Source organism: Cheilinus undulatus, linkage group 1, assembly GCF_018320785.1.
Source record: "Cheilinus undulatus linkage group 1, ASM1832078v1, whole genome shotgun sequence".
NCBI lineage: Eukaryota > Metazoa > Chordata > Actinopteri > Labriformes > Labridae > Cheilinus > Cheilinus undulatus.
This window is the reverse complement of record NC_054865.1, coordinates 2587228-2602790: the sequence shown is the minus strand read 5'-3', so window position 1 is coordinate 2602790 and position 15563 is coordinate 2587228. Positions and strand designations below refer to the sequence as shown.

The 15563-nt window shown below is 40.2% G+C and overlaps 1 protein-coding gene across 2 annotated transcripts in view; it reads right to left on the bottom strand.

Moving 5' to 3' along the window:
* The window catches only part of ano1a (anoctamin 1, calcium activated chloride channel a), a 162019-nt gene that overhangs the window by 141343 nt on the left and 5113 nt on the right, over nt 1–15563 (bottom strand). The gene's annotated exons all lie outside the window — the stretch shown is intronic.

The following is a 15563-nucleotide window of genomic DNA, read 5'->3' as shown; positions in this document are numbered from 1 at the left end:
CCTGGCAGAGTGAATTATGCATAGGCTGTTAGGGTTTTATTAATTTATTATGGCTGTTAAGAGTGAGGATGATTCACATAAAGTCTGGACATGTTTAGGGAGCAAAACATGAGACAACATGCAAAATAATCCATCACAGAAAGGCTTGTATGACAAAAGATTTCTCTCAAAGCAGAGCTGCTCTTTACCAACAGACTATATTTTAATATACACTGTTTTCAAATACAATACAGCCACAAACTAAAGTTATTAGTATACTTCGGATGGAGCACAAATGACACAAAAATTTCAGTATAGCCATCATTAAAACAAAAAAAAAAAGTCCTCAGCTAAAGTAAAAAGTGAATCCAACTTTCCATCAGTGTTGATGGATTATTGTTAATTTCTCCACATCAGTATCTTAAAGGAAATAATGTGAAATGAGTCTCTAAATACTCAATATTTCTTTCTGTATGCATGGCACGACTCTTACTGCTTTGGTAAACACAGCTCCTCTCACTCTAAAATGAACTAAAACATCTACCTTTAATGATCAAATATCAGTGATCATTTCAAGGAAAAAGGGCTCAAAATGACTCTTTACATTTCTCTCACCACAAAATATTTTCATGAAGCATCCACATATCTCTGCTGTTTGCTAAAATCTGATAAACTTGTTTTGTTCATTTCAGATTCAGATTCAGAATCAGATTTAGATTATTTTATTGTCCCATGAAAGGAAATCAGTTTTGCAGCTGGAGCACACAAAAGACAAGGTACACAAAGACAAGATCAGGAGTGAAATAAGACCTGATTAAAAAGTTTAACAGTCAGAAATAATAAAAATAACACAATAAAGGAAACACCAAACACACATACAGTCACTGATACTGTGATTTCCATGCAGAGATCTGTTGTCCATTTAGCAGCAAAACACACAAAAATGGGTGAGAAGACTTGCCAGCATTTCAGTGAGTGATGATGAATGAGAAAAGTCTGATCCAACCATTTAGAAACATCTCTATGAACCATTTCACTGGGACAGTGTTGTCAGTGTTCAGGCTCTCATTCCTCTTTCTATTGAGTTTACCCACATCTAGATCCTCTTTCCTAGGGCGGCAAAGGCGACACTGCTGTATAATACATTGCCATGAACTTTAAAAGTATGGATTCATTATCTCATAAAACCAACACCCTTGGGCCAGTGGTGATGTTCAAATCTGCTCTTCTCCTAATTTCATCAGGATCCTGAAGCAGCAGAAGTTAATGTACAAATATGAAAAGATTATTCTCTAACATGTAAGATGCTTTCATGTGTCTTTGTTTATAGCACAAAGTTGTCATTCTTTGCAGGATGGGCCACTTAATAATGTAGGGGAATAAAGTGAGAAAAAACCCACTTCTGCAGGCACCACTGCAGCTCTAAATGTATGACATGACAGCGTTTCCATCAGAGTAGGAGTCATTTTGGCAGCAAATGAAACTGAAACTTAAGACTTAGTGCTCAGGTAGACTTCTGTCTTATATGAAGCGGTGTCAGGTTTTCTAAACCATCAGTGTGCAAAAGTAAACATACACACAATCAGAACAGAGTTTCTGATTTTTTTCTGATGAGCTCAGAAGAATGCCCCCTAAACCGCCCTCCGAGGTTCAAACAGGATGATGTCATGAGCCCATAGTGAGGAATGACCCCGCCCCTCTAACACTACAATCTAAAATCACAGAGCAGTTCATCCCAGTACATCCACACCATCCGAGCAGATTTTACTGCCTCATTTTTCATGATTTTGAATTTTAATTTTATAAACTTAGAGAGGTTTTTTGACTGAAATTTGATTTTGGGGTTCATAACACAGTGAGCTGTCATACAAAAAACCTAAATACAGACTTATTTTCACTTTGCAGGGTCCTCAAAGCTTCAGTTGTAGGAATTCAATTTATACTCAGCATGCTTTAGAATGGCAGTCACCATGTTAGAATGTAAATGTATAAAACTAAATAAATAAATAAAAGGTATAAAATTTTACTGATTAAAGTATTACAAATGAAAGTAAACTAACTACTTCCTCTACCATGAACTACGTTTACTGCACATCTTCTTTCCTCATGCAGTTCTTTTTCCAATAAAACTAAGATGTTATGTTTCCCTGGTAAAAGCAGAGTCTGCTCCTCAACCATCAATCATGTGACCGTCTACGCAGAAGTATAAACGTCACACACAGGGTCCGTTACGTTCAGTACTCGAGTTGAGGGGGGATGGGGGGTGGCATCCCCCCCGAAATAAAAAAGGGTCAAAATCATCCCCATTCTAAAATGGTCATCCCCCCTTTCTATCCCTTGAGCCATTTTTATCAATGAATGTGGAAATATTACTACTATTTTAACACTGGAAATATTACCACCATTTCAACATTTAGGGGGCCTTGCGCATAGTGAGTAAAATACTCTGGGTGAGGAGGCACGTGCGAATATGACACGTTTTTTTTTTCTTTCTTTTTTTTTTTTTTTTAAATGACGTCAGTAAGCGGCGTAGCAGCGCAGGTGGCGCTGTTGAGATTTCAGCATCATGGTCAAGCAAATGGACAGCTTGATCTGAGGCACTTTGGATTTGAGAGGGCAAAAAGTAGCATTTTAGGTAAGTCAAGAGTCAGAAATATCAGTCATTACTTTTTATAAACCTACCATGATGTCACCAAAGGTGTAATCTCTGGACATAGCGACAACAACACAGCTAACGATGTTAGGTTGGAATTTACGTTTTTCTCTCTTTCTAACGCTAGCTGGCAGACTCGGGTTAGGCTTCTCAATAGCCTAATGTTAGTTTAGATTTAAACAGCCCGGGCTGAGCAAGAGTTAATGTTATTCTGGGATTCTTCAGGCAACAAAAACAAGTGAAACATTTTGACATTAAATGCAGGTAAAGTAAACGTCGCTAACATTAACGTCATTAATAAAATATTGAAAGGAGAAATTAGATACGGTAGTCACGAGAGTATAATCAGGGTGCACAGGTATTGGAATGAACATCATTAGTATGTCCTTACCTTTATATAGTCTCTTAAAATCTGGTGACTGCTTTGATAGTAGATCTAACCTAATAATAATCTGTATTTAGGCACTGCTGTTTTCTCCATAGATGACAGCCAGCACAGTGCGACAGCACAACATGGTGGTACAACAAGGGGAACTGGAGGGGACCCGGAGGCCGAGAGAATTGATGGTTTGATAACTATTAATTTTAAGATAAATTAACTCTTTCCCCGCCAGCATGTTCTTTAATTCTTTATTTCTAGGGGTCTCTGAAGACCCTCACAGTGTTTTGTTATAAAATATTATAACAGTGATATTAAAAGTAAGTTGAGAAACTATTTTCAGCCCAAAAGCTGTTTTATTTTATATGTAGTTGTTTTTTGAATGTTGGGCATCTTCATGAAAATATATAGTTTTCTAAATATCTAAGAGCAAGTTGTTGTGCTTTTAATAATTTGCAAAACATATTTATGGTGCTGTCAATGATTTTTTTTTTTTGGTGAAAATCCTGACAGCAAGTGTTTGGTCAGTAACATGTAAACATTTCTCTATTTGGACACTGAGCTTGGTGACTGTCCTTTTATTTTAACCAAATAACATAACTTACTGCACCTGACTGTCTGCTCACTCTAACGAAACCATAATATCGTTCTTTTCTTCATAGAGGATAACCATGGACAGGAAGCAGGACGGCACACAGGAGAGCCAAGAGCTGGAGAAGGAACAGGTTTGATAATTCTTTTTTTAAGTGTATGTTTTGGGCTTTTTGCCTTTAATTGATAGAATGGTTTGAAAGAGGCAGGAAAAGGGGAGGCAGTGAGAAGGGGAATGACATGCAGCAAAGGGCTACCAGATTCGGGATTAATACAGCTCATTATGTCAGTGTACATGAGGCAAATTAATTTATCATAGATCTTTTGTTTTTGTAGAGAAAAGAGGAAGAGAGGAGGAAGCAGACGCAGGGCAAGATAGTGCTGATGATGCTGAAAATGGCCCAAGTTACCAGGGAGATGATGATCAAGATATCCCTGAATGCTGGACATCTAACATGTTCAGGGAGAAAATAAAGCAATATCCAAACATATCCCTTTATCTGGAATATTTCCACGGTTGATATCCACAAGATAAATGGGCAAATCATAGTGTTTAAAGTGAGGATTCACTACGAGAGAGCAAGAGGGAGGAAGGCAAATGAGCAGGAAACAGTGGGAGCCGATCAGCCATGCTTGTTTTGTTGATTCAGTTAGCTGCTACTGACGTCATTACTCACATGCTTGCAATGCTGCGTTCGCGTCTGGCATGGAAAATTGACTACTCTCCCATTCTGCTGCAGTCACAAGGATGCGTTTAGGTACCGAAACATGGTACCGTTTGATTTTACTTGAATCGGTACTCGGTAGTACCAACGGAATTCGGTTGGTGCCTATAAAAGTACCGAATTCAGTACCCATCCCTACACACAAATCATAATTTTTAAGTGGCAGAAAAATGCTGAAATTAATTCCATAAAATGGGTCATACAGTAATGCAGGAAAATAAACGCTGGCTGGTGCAGTAGAAAAAGAAAAAACTGACTTGTGAACATAGTGTTTTTGCATTTGAAAACATTTAGAGAGAAAAAGGTTGTTTTTTTCTGGTCACTAACTTACAAATGTGTCTTTAAAAAAGGAATGAAAAACTTGTGATAAAATCGAGATTGGGATGTGGCCTTTAAAAAACCGTGATATGATATTTTTTCCACATCACCCACCCCTATTCTTTATTAAAATGTACTGAACCAAACAAGACCACTTGGAGAAAATGCTCTGTAAATGGCTTCTTGTTGTCTCTCTGATTGGCCCAATGATGCACCAATCAGAAATTAAAATTGTGACCAACTTTGGTAACTGCACCAAGGTTAATTAAAGTTAGTTAAACCATGGGGTATCATAATTTTTTCAGAAAGGAGGGAGCTCTAACCCTCCTTTGATAAAGGGTCCATTAACCCTCCAAATATCCACAGATGAAGAGTGACTGAACCAGTTATTGCTCTAAACACTAAATGACCTTTGTCTGTTTTCTAGACAACAGCCCTTTGTGATGGTGCATGACAACTGTTCTTCCCTTGAATTAAAGGTGGAAGTAGTGTGATGTTGCCGTGTGTCAGATTATGAGGAAGAACGTTGGGGAGACGTTTGGGCTGATACTGTGTATGTGCAGCCTGCATCCTCTAAAGTGGGTCTAAAACTGCATCTTTTTTGATGGTCCCCAGAGGTCACTGTTCAGTTTTTACCTCAGTTTTGGGCTCTCAGTTTGGCCCAATGGGAAAAAAGCAACAAGTGTTGTGGATGCATATTTTTTTGTTTTTTCTTGTTGATTATTTTGAACTGTCAGGCAGGACATTGCTGCAGCATGCCACGTATGCGTCTGGCTGCCGCTGGTGTGGGTTTGTACATAGAAAATAGTGGAGGTGATCATTGGGAGGAGTGTCAGACAGCACCAATGTGTTAACACTGTAAACACCAGATTATTTCATCTTTCCGAGGTTGATTTTGTTCATTTTAATATAACTCCACCATGATTATTTAGCTTCTGCCATGGCTGAGAAAATTAGGCAGTTAAAATGTTTGTTTTCTGCAACAGCGTGTGATTTCATGCAGTGTTAAAATTATAAAGCAGCTTTCCAATCTTCTGATGTGCGCCACAGTGTTCCAAGTCACATGCATCGCACATACACTGGCAAACACACCAAACTACGTACAGCAGACTAGACGGCTGGAAAAGTAGGAACTATGTAGAAATGAATGACGGATCATCAGCCTATCAACATCACATCCTGCAGCACAAAGGTCAGAGGGTCACAGAGCTACTACAGTGACTGATATTAAACGTTAACTTTTGAGGTGAAAAGATAATCTGTTTTTAAGTTACTGCACTCACAGTTGTCCTATTATCTTGTCCTCTCTCATATCAAACTGCCGATGGCTGCCCTGCATAGCACTGCAGACACACTTCCAGTGTGGGCGGTTGTCGGCCTTTGCTCGCACTGTTGCACTGTAGAGCGTGACGGCGTCTTTGTATGTGTGAATTGCAGGTGCAGTCAACATCAGAGTTAACAGTCACTCTGCCACTTCTGCAGCAGGGAGTTAGTGCCCTCAGTAACCATGCTGCCAACTCACTGATAGGTTCATGTACCTCAGTAATTCTGGGCCTTATTCTAGTGCAGCGCTACCATGCATGAAAGACCACAGCAGGAACAGACGCAGCGCTGAAATAGATCTGGAACTTATCTTAAGCACAGTGGTGCTTCTGGGACACAGACCAAAGCATGTGCAGTGGAATTGCAAAGATTGACTAACAGTGGTTCTCAACGTGGGGGTGGGGCATAAAATCAGTTCAATGAAAAATAAAAACGTGGTTATTTGGTAAGATATATGCTGAAATCGATGTAATGTTTAAAAAAATCTGTAAAACTAAATCTGCAACTTTGCCTACATATTTGGCTCGGCCCTGACAGTCCCAGAGGATGGGCTCTCCTCAGTCGTGATTTATTAGCAGTATCAGTGCATGTGTTTTCATCATTTTTCACACCAATTTTCGCCACTTCAAACCCATTTCTGCTAGTGTTTAATCTCATTTCACCACCTTTTCTGCCCATTTCTTTCACATGTAAGCCATATTTGTCACTGTTTAACCCTTTACACCACTTTTTGCCACTTCTAAAGCAATTCTTGTCACTTTCTGCCTATTGTTGCCTCTGTTGACCTGTTAATGTCACTATTAACCCATTTTCACCACTTTTAACACCCATTTTGCTTTCACTATTTGTTTTGCACATTTTTGCCCTTTTCCCATTTCTGCCTATTTTTTTGAGTCAATTTTCGCCAGTTTAAAACCAAAATGTCCCACTTTTAATCCAATTTCACCACCTTTAATGCCAGTTTTGCAACTTTAACTCATTTTTGTCAATTTTTGACTATTTTTTTACCACTTCTCTTATTTTTGCCACTTTTAACCAATCCTGCTACTTTAAAATCCCATTTTTACTCTTTTTTGCCATTTTGCACCCATTCTGTTTAAAACAAAAAGGGATTTAAGATATACTACAGCACAAATGAATACAAAGATATGTGTTTCTTTGCTAAGAGTGGTTATCATTCAGGTAAAAATATAAAATACGGATACCACAGCGTAACTTTACAATGGACTATGATTTTGCTCACTTCATGGGCCCCCAGTTTGTCAGGGCCCCAGAAAGCCCTCCCCTTCATCCCCCCTTATGCACGGCCTTGTCTGCACATGACTGTTCTTGAGTGTCCATGGCTGTGTTCAAACACCTTCAGGTACAGTGGGGGTCTCTGGCACCTTTATTTTGGGGGCCGTGGTCTGAGAAGTTTGAGAACCCCTGGACTAGAAAGGGACCGATTTGTTCTTCAGCGCACAACAGAAACTGATTGTTGCAGATCACGGTGCAGCTGGAGTATGTGGATATTTGTGGTAATATTCTTAGACAGCTGAGCCCCTCTATTACCATATATGGGCATGTAGTCTTGAAAATGTAAATGAGCATCAGTGATGTCTTTGACCTCTCTGCTTTCACATCCAGAGGTTTTTTAAAAAGCGCTGAGATGTTGAGAAGGAGAAGACGGCAGGTCTTGTAGCTTTGCTCCGTCTTCTTTCCCAGTGCAACTGTGTGTACCTTTTCTTCTTTGTGTACTTTGTGTGTCTGCTTTGTCCTCATTAGTTGTTAAATAGCAGTTAACAAACAGAAAGAATTCAGCCTCCTGAACTAGGGCGTGGATATGATGTGGACACCATGTGTATCTGGCGTGTTACTATATGCACCACACTGTAACATTCCAACCATGACGGTTAAAGGTACAGTGTGTAAAAATGGGACTATCAACATCTAACAGTCAATTCTGGAGTGTGATGCTCATTTCTCTGGTGATAACTGTGGGAACCAGTGAAGTTTAAAAATCAATACATGCTTAACTGTTATTTGGTTCCTTCTATGGTGCCATAGAAACAGGCAAAATGCAAAAATCCAAGATGGCAGCTTCCACAGAGGGGACCCTCCCTACGTATGAATAAAAGGCTTATTCTGAGTTAATTTAAAACATAAATGTAAAAAATGTGTTATCAGATGTCAACACTAATTTAGATCAATCTACTTATAAATGTTATGTTTCATTTTAACCAAGCTTGTTTTGCTAAATGCTAATAGGCTAAATATTACACACTGCACCTTTAAGGGTGAAAAACTAATACCATTACAACCCTTTGTAACACTCAGTGCAATCTCCAAGTTCTTCAAGTTGCCCAAACCGTCTTCTTAATCTCTAACAGATCGGTTGTTCTGCTGGGAAAAGTCCTGAGCATAAAAAACAGCCTGATGTTTCCAGATAGGAGAGAGAATGATGGATGCAGCTGTTTTTGAAGCTGTTGCCCCTTTTTCGTCTTGAGTCTGAATCAGTGATACTAACATCGACCCTCATCCTTCAAGCTGTGAATAATCCCAAAAGCTGTGTAATACTGGCTCAGACAGGACGCTGTCTCTGGTGAAGCTTGAGGGAACAGACCGGGCTTGTTCAATGTTTGCCAACTGAAATACCTGAAGTGAACTTGAAGTAACTTGTCTGGCGTGGCAGGTTTGTGTTTGATTTCCTCACACAGTATACCTGATGTAAACTAGAGGATTAATCCTTCAGCTAAGAGGTTCTATTCCTGGTTTTATCCTACTAAAGTGGTTTTCACACTTTATTTGCCCGAGGCGCACCTAAGATGAGGCCAAAGTCTGGAGGATCACCGAGATCATAGCCAAGTGATAAAGCCTCCTTTACATGTGCTTAAGTATTTTGGTTTTTGTATCGTCGTAGTAATGACGTAGTTTTACAAACTCCCACGACACACCTAAACGGTGTCCTCTGAGAACCACGGTGCTACTGTACAGACCTTTCACTGCATTAAACTAAATTCAGCTCTGCGGGATAACAACGCTCAGAGAAGTCAGAGTCATGGGAAGGCCACAGACTTTCTACAAAAACTGTTTTAATAACACATAATGTTAAGCAATTAGGAAGGCATTATATGACACGGATATCTTTGGTGGTTTGTTAGGTGCAGTTACAAGTGTTGAAAGCAACAGAACCCGGCCCAGGGCTTGATATCATCTGCCAAATGTGTTGGCAGACAGCCTAGACAGGCGGCACCCAGCATGGGACCTGGATTTACTTTCACAACACGAGGTGTTTTTACTGTAAATCAACATTTACCACCAGGACCGTCCCACATGTCTCTGAGATCTGGCCATGAACACAGTAGGTGTTGTTTCAGGATTTATATCTACCTTAGTTATGTCAGCTAAGACTACAGGTGACCCCAAATAGTCACTGACTGCCTTATTCGACTGCTGATTATTAATCACCAGCTTATGAAACAAGGATCATTCCATTTCAGCTGAATGGGGGTGTAAAATGCTTAATTTCACATAGTTCTGTTTTTTTCTTCAAATAAATGCTGATCATAGTCTGTATCCTGGTAAAAAGATCAACTTATTACTGAAACAAAACAGATACAATAAATCAGTGGTTTCCAACCTGGGGTCTGGGCCCCCCTAGGGGTGTGCCGGGGGGCGCGAGGCTTTGTCTGCGCTGAGGTTGTTAAAATTAGAGCTTGTCTTGGAGACGAGTAGGGGGGGCCCCAAGGACAAATGTTTGGGAACCACTACATTAGATAACAGATAATTATAACAGATAATTATAAATGTTGTCTCTTTTTTATAAGTGGTTTGATGTTTTTCCTTTTATGTAATCCAAAATGTTGCTGTGCTTTTATTCTACTTTACAGACCATCTATCCTCGCTTCATGGCAATGAAAAGATTTATTTCCTGTAATGAGAAGGAATCCCTAAACTCAAAATGATGATTCCACATTTGATCTGATATTTCAAGACCCTGACACTGATGTTTGAAAGAAGCCTCACCTTCCAGTCTCTTCAGCTCTCTCTAGAAAACTCTCTCTTCAACAACTCAATATTTTGAGGGCATGGATGTGCAGAGATTTTACAACCTGATGAAGGCTTGATGCTGACATTTATCAGTTTTTTTAAATATTAGTTTTTGGGCTTTTCCTTTATTTGCTCAGCTGTAAGAGACAGGAAGTAGGGGAAAAGAGACTATGGAAGAGGTGCCAGGATAAGGATTTACTCCAATGACTTCTACATTGAGGACTGTAGCTTTTCAGTTATGCGAAGCAGACAGAATGCTCAAATTCCTCGTCTGTCATCAGGCAAATCCATCTTCAATCAATCAATCAAATTTATTTAAAAAGCACATTTAAAACAGCAACAGCTGACCAAAGTGCTGTACAAGACAGGAAGTCGCACAGAAAAGTCAGGATGCACACACATTAAAAACTATAAACAGTGACGCAAATTATTACAATGACGAAACAAACAAAAAATAAAGTAAAATGAAATAAAATAGAAAATAGGATTAAGAGGAAGATAATAATGATAATAATAATAATAACAATAGTAATAAATTGTTGGAGCTATGTTAAATATTACCACCAGGTCACTGGGCTTCGGACTCAGAAGCCAAACTCTAGAGATACGTTTTGAGACGGGACTTAAAACAGTCAACAGAGGGGGCAGATTTGATTGATGGTGGGAGGCTGTTCCATAGTTGAGGGGCTTTTACTGCAAAAGCTTGGTCACCTCTAAGTTTATGGTTGGAACGAGGGACAGCCAGAAGTCCCATGTCTGTGGATCTGAGGGGCCTGGAAGTGGTATAAGGGCTGAGGAGGTTGGAAATGTAAGCTGGTGCCAGGCCATTTACAGCTTTAAACACAAACAGAGCAACCTTAAAGTCAATCCTGTACCGTATGGGAAGCCAGTGAAGAGAGGCTAAGACTGGGGTGATATGTTCCCTTTGATGAGAGCCAGTGAGAAACCTTGCTGCCGTGTTTTGTACCATTTGCAGCCTGGAGAGGGTTGTCTGGCTAATTCAAGAATACAGAGAGCTACAATAATCCAGCACTGACGAAATGAAGGCATGTATTTTTTTTCTAAAATTTCCTAAGTGTTTCCTAACCTGTTTGATAGAGTTGGGGATGCCAAAGACAATGACCTCAGTTTTGCTTTCATTTATTTGTAAAAAATTTTCAGCCATCCAGCATTTGATATCATCAAGACACTGTATGAGCGCATTGAAGTCTGACTGGTTGTTTGACTTTATGGGAAGATAGAGTTGTGTATCATCAGCGTAACAGTGGTATGAAATATTTTGCTTTTCTACAACTTTACCTAATGGGAGCATGTAAATGGAGAAGAGAATGGGGCCTAGGACGGAGCCTTAAGGCACCCCACATGACAGGTTGGCTATTGATGAAATAGAATTTCCTACGTTGACATTGAATGATCTGTGTTGTAAGTAGGAGATGAACCACTGCAGAGCAATACCTCTAACACCAACCCCATACTCTAGGCGACTGAGTAGAATGCCATTATCTACATTATCGAATGCTGTGCTCAGGTCCAAGAGAACCAGGATGGCACAGTTACCTGCATCAACAGTAAGGACGAGGCCATTATATACTTTAAGTAAGGCAGACTCGGTACTATGACCAGTCCTAAAGCCTGACTGAAACTGGTCAAGTATGCTGTCTAGATGAAGGTATCTTGCAAAGCTCCAGCCTGAAATAATTGCACCAGCTCTAAAGAACCGACCAGACTAATCAGCATCATTTGAGGAGAATGAGAATGAGATATGGGTAGGGTTTAGTTGTTCTCCAAACCAGTAGTAATGGCCACCACCAGTGTAGTGATCCGCTTGGATGCAACTGTAATATAGCAGCAGTTTTATCAGAAAGGATGTTTTCTCTTTTCTGACCTGCTTCAGCATGAGTTTGTAATAGTTATGGGCGGGGTTTAGTCGTACTCTAGCTGGAAACAGTGAGTGCTGTCATTGAAGCCAGCAGCTAAGATATGCTATTGGCAGTTTTAAAGTTTTTATGTTAATGCATAAACATACATTTGGAGGGGGTTTATTTTCTCATTTTTCTTTTTTCCAAAAGAATATTCTATTTTTTTGTGATAGACACCTTCAAGAAAATCCAATTTGCATGAAATATATATATAAAATATCTACTTTTGTGTTTTTTACATTACAATCATCAGGGTTTTTCACTTAAACTGTCATTGAAAGGGATAAATCCATCCATCCATTTTCTATACAACTTATCCCTCGGGGTCGCGGGGGGGCTGGAGCCTATCCTAGCTGTCATTGGGCGAGAGGCGAGGTACACCCTGGTCTGGTCGCCAGTCAATCACAGGATGGACATACAGAGACAGACAACCAGGCACGCTCATGCTCACACCTACGGGCAATTTAGAGTCACCAGTTAAGTATTTTAATGGTGGTGGGAGGAAGCCGGAGTATCCAGAGAGAACCCACACATTCACAGGGTGAAAGGGTTAAATTCCTCACAATAATTATGTGATATTTATGATCAGGTCTGATCTTGATTTTAAAAATTAATGCCCCAAAATGTGATTCTTTTTGTTGTAATAATGTATGCTGCTTTTGCCATTAACACCCTGAGAGTAACCACCTCTATCGGTGCTCTACGCTCAGAACTTAACCAGCACCCAGACGTGTGTTTAAGCTCTTTCACAGCTATGTTGTTGTGAAAATAAAGGCATTATTTGTGTTCAAAGAGTGCCTTGGAGATTTTCATATAATCTTTTTGACTACATAAATTTGAAATGCATCTCAGACAGTTCTTTTGAGTCCACAAAGCACCTTGTCCTGCAGTTTTCCTCACGACAGACAGCTGAATTGTTTGGTTTATCTCTTATGGTATAAATGCCAGCATGAAACAGTATAAAAAAGGTATTTATCCATCAGCCAACTCTAGGCGAAATTTAACCAATCAGATTTGACTATGCAAATCCTGGTCTGAGGACATGCTTTGTTAAACTGTACAGGATTCATCTGTTATGAAGCCATAATCAGGAGTTTCTAATGTGCATGTTCATAAGCAGGACACTTTATCTCTGTCAAATATGGAAAATGTATCTGCATACTCCCAACAGCTTGGGCCTTGAATAATGTTTGCCAACCAGAATCTCAAAACCTTTAGAAATGTTCTGTTTATGTTGGAAATACATCCCCCTGCTGTGTTCACTAATTCAAAGGGCCATTTTTACACTGCAGCATCATAGAAAAATAAACAAAAGCCAACAGAATGAGGTTTATGTGCTGGCAGTGATGACCGCCTCAGCGTGTGCCCGGGCTCCCATGGCCAGATTGGTCACATCAAACACATATGGAGCCGTACATGGTGCTTCACTTTCACGGACGAGTACAGTACGATGTTTTTGACAGGTAGACGTCCTCAGGAGGAGAAAAAACACAAATCACCTGAGTGACATTTACAGAGTGCACAGCATGTGAGTCAGATTAATGAGGTCACTGGGCTGTCAGACATCAGCCCACTTTTTCAATCACACTTCATCCCAGGATTTCTTATTATTAACAGTGATTACACTCAGTTTTAATTGCATGATTAATATTTAACTATTTCCATGTCAAAACAAACAGATTAAGTTCATAAACTGCTGTAACTGAATTCCTCCTGGCGTGTTTCAGAGAGGTGATGATGTTGACTTTTTGATGATTTAAATCAGCTGCTCTGCTGCACCGTGTGAACCTTCACATCTGAGGCAGAGCTTTTCTTCATACTCTGGATTTATTTTGTCACATTTCAGAACATACTGTATTGCAGAATTTTGTGAGTTGTTAGGAAATACAAACATAGATGATGTTAGCTGATCAGGGGCCTCATTTATAAATGCTGCGTACACACAAAAGAAAGCGTACGTCAATTGTAAGTAACGTTTGGGATTTATGAAAAACAAACTTGACGGGAAAATGTGCGCACCTCCACGGCAGCTCTGACCCTGCCATATGCACAAAACCTGAATAAACAGGAAACTGACCTCAACAGTAGATGGATGAAATTAAGACTAATGTGAAATTGATACATTTGTGTGAAATAATCAAACATTACACATTTCACAACACATATCATATATGAAGGATATATTTGAAAAAAAGAAAAATTTACACTGATGCCCAAGGGAGTGCATGCGCTCGTGCCCACACACATAGCCACACACATAGCCTTTATTATTGAATCGATCATGTTCTGTCATTGTGAAACAAACCCTACATGTTATTATGACATCTATTCACATAAATAAGGCGTACAGTAACCGTGCTCCCAAAATGTGCCATACAAATAAAGTTGTACATTTATAATAATTGTAATTAAAATGACACGATCAATGACATGATCACTTCTGGCGCATTTGGTGCATCTGTGTCCCCCTCTGCCTCCGTCACCACACTGCTCAGGAGGGATTCCCCAGTGATCCCCACCAGCTTGTCGTCTGTGGGGGTGAGCTCTGGTGTGCCCTTTCCCCCACCTGTCACACAGATACTCTTTCTATGGAGAGCGATGCACCTTTTCGCCTCCACTTTTATGTCGGACCATTTCTTTTTTACTTCAGCCACAGTCCGACCCTCTGAAGCAACATTATTTACAACATCAGCCACATGCTTCCACTCTGTTGCCTTTCTTGCATTAGTGATGCCCAAACTGTGCCCACCAAATAAGACTTTGCGTGTGTCCACCTCTCCTATTAATATCGCGACCTTACATTGGGTGGAATTTCTTTATTTCGCTCGTTTTCCGTCTTGGTCCATCGTGAAACTGATATCACTGAATATTCATCAAGGGCGTTCTCCTGACCTTTTATAGGCACCATATGGGCGGGGCAAAGCGTTCCCTCACATGCGACAACTTTAGAGTTGATTGTGATTTATAAATGGAAACAGGTGTAGGATGTGCGTGCGCACTCTGTTATAAATCTGAAAGTTTTTGTGTGCATGCATTTCCTGTTTCCACCGTACGCCACCTGTAGGGATCTTTCCTACGCACAGTTTTATAAATGAGGCCCCTGGACACAGAGATGGACGACCACAAGAGCACAACAGGGCAGAGAGCAGAATGATGGAGGTCCATGTGAGACAGCGACAGCACACACCCCAATGCAACCGACATGTACTTGGATTAGTAAAATAGCGCTTGGTCATCCGACTACTCAACACACTTTTACACCCCAGGTCACTCCACATTCACACACAGATGGCAGAGGCTGCTGTTGAGAATTAGCCATCAGTATTAGCTAATACCATTCATACACATCCACACCCACTGACACACCACTAACGAAGCAGTGGGAGCAAATATGGGTTAAGTGTCTTGCCCAAGGACAATTAAGAACATCCTTCAGTGCCCTGGCTCAGCGTATGGACCCAGTCTGATACAGCAGGTATGCACGTAGGAGGATTTGAAGAAGAAGCTATCTTTGCAGCTTCTCGGGTCATGACATGAGCCATGATTGTTTTTGCTGACAAAGGATCCATCCTGCCACCATGTTTGTTTTTCTAATCATCTTTAAGATGCTTTCAACAACCCTCTTCATACACACGTCTATGTGAAGC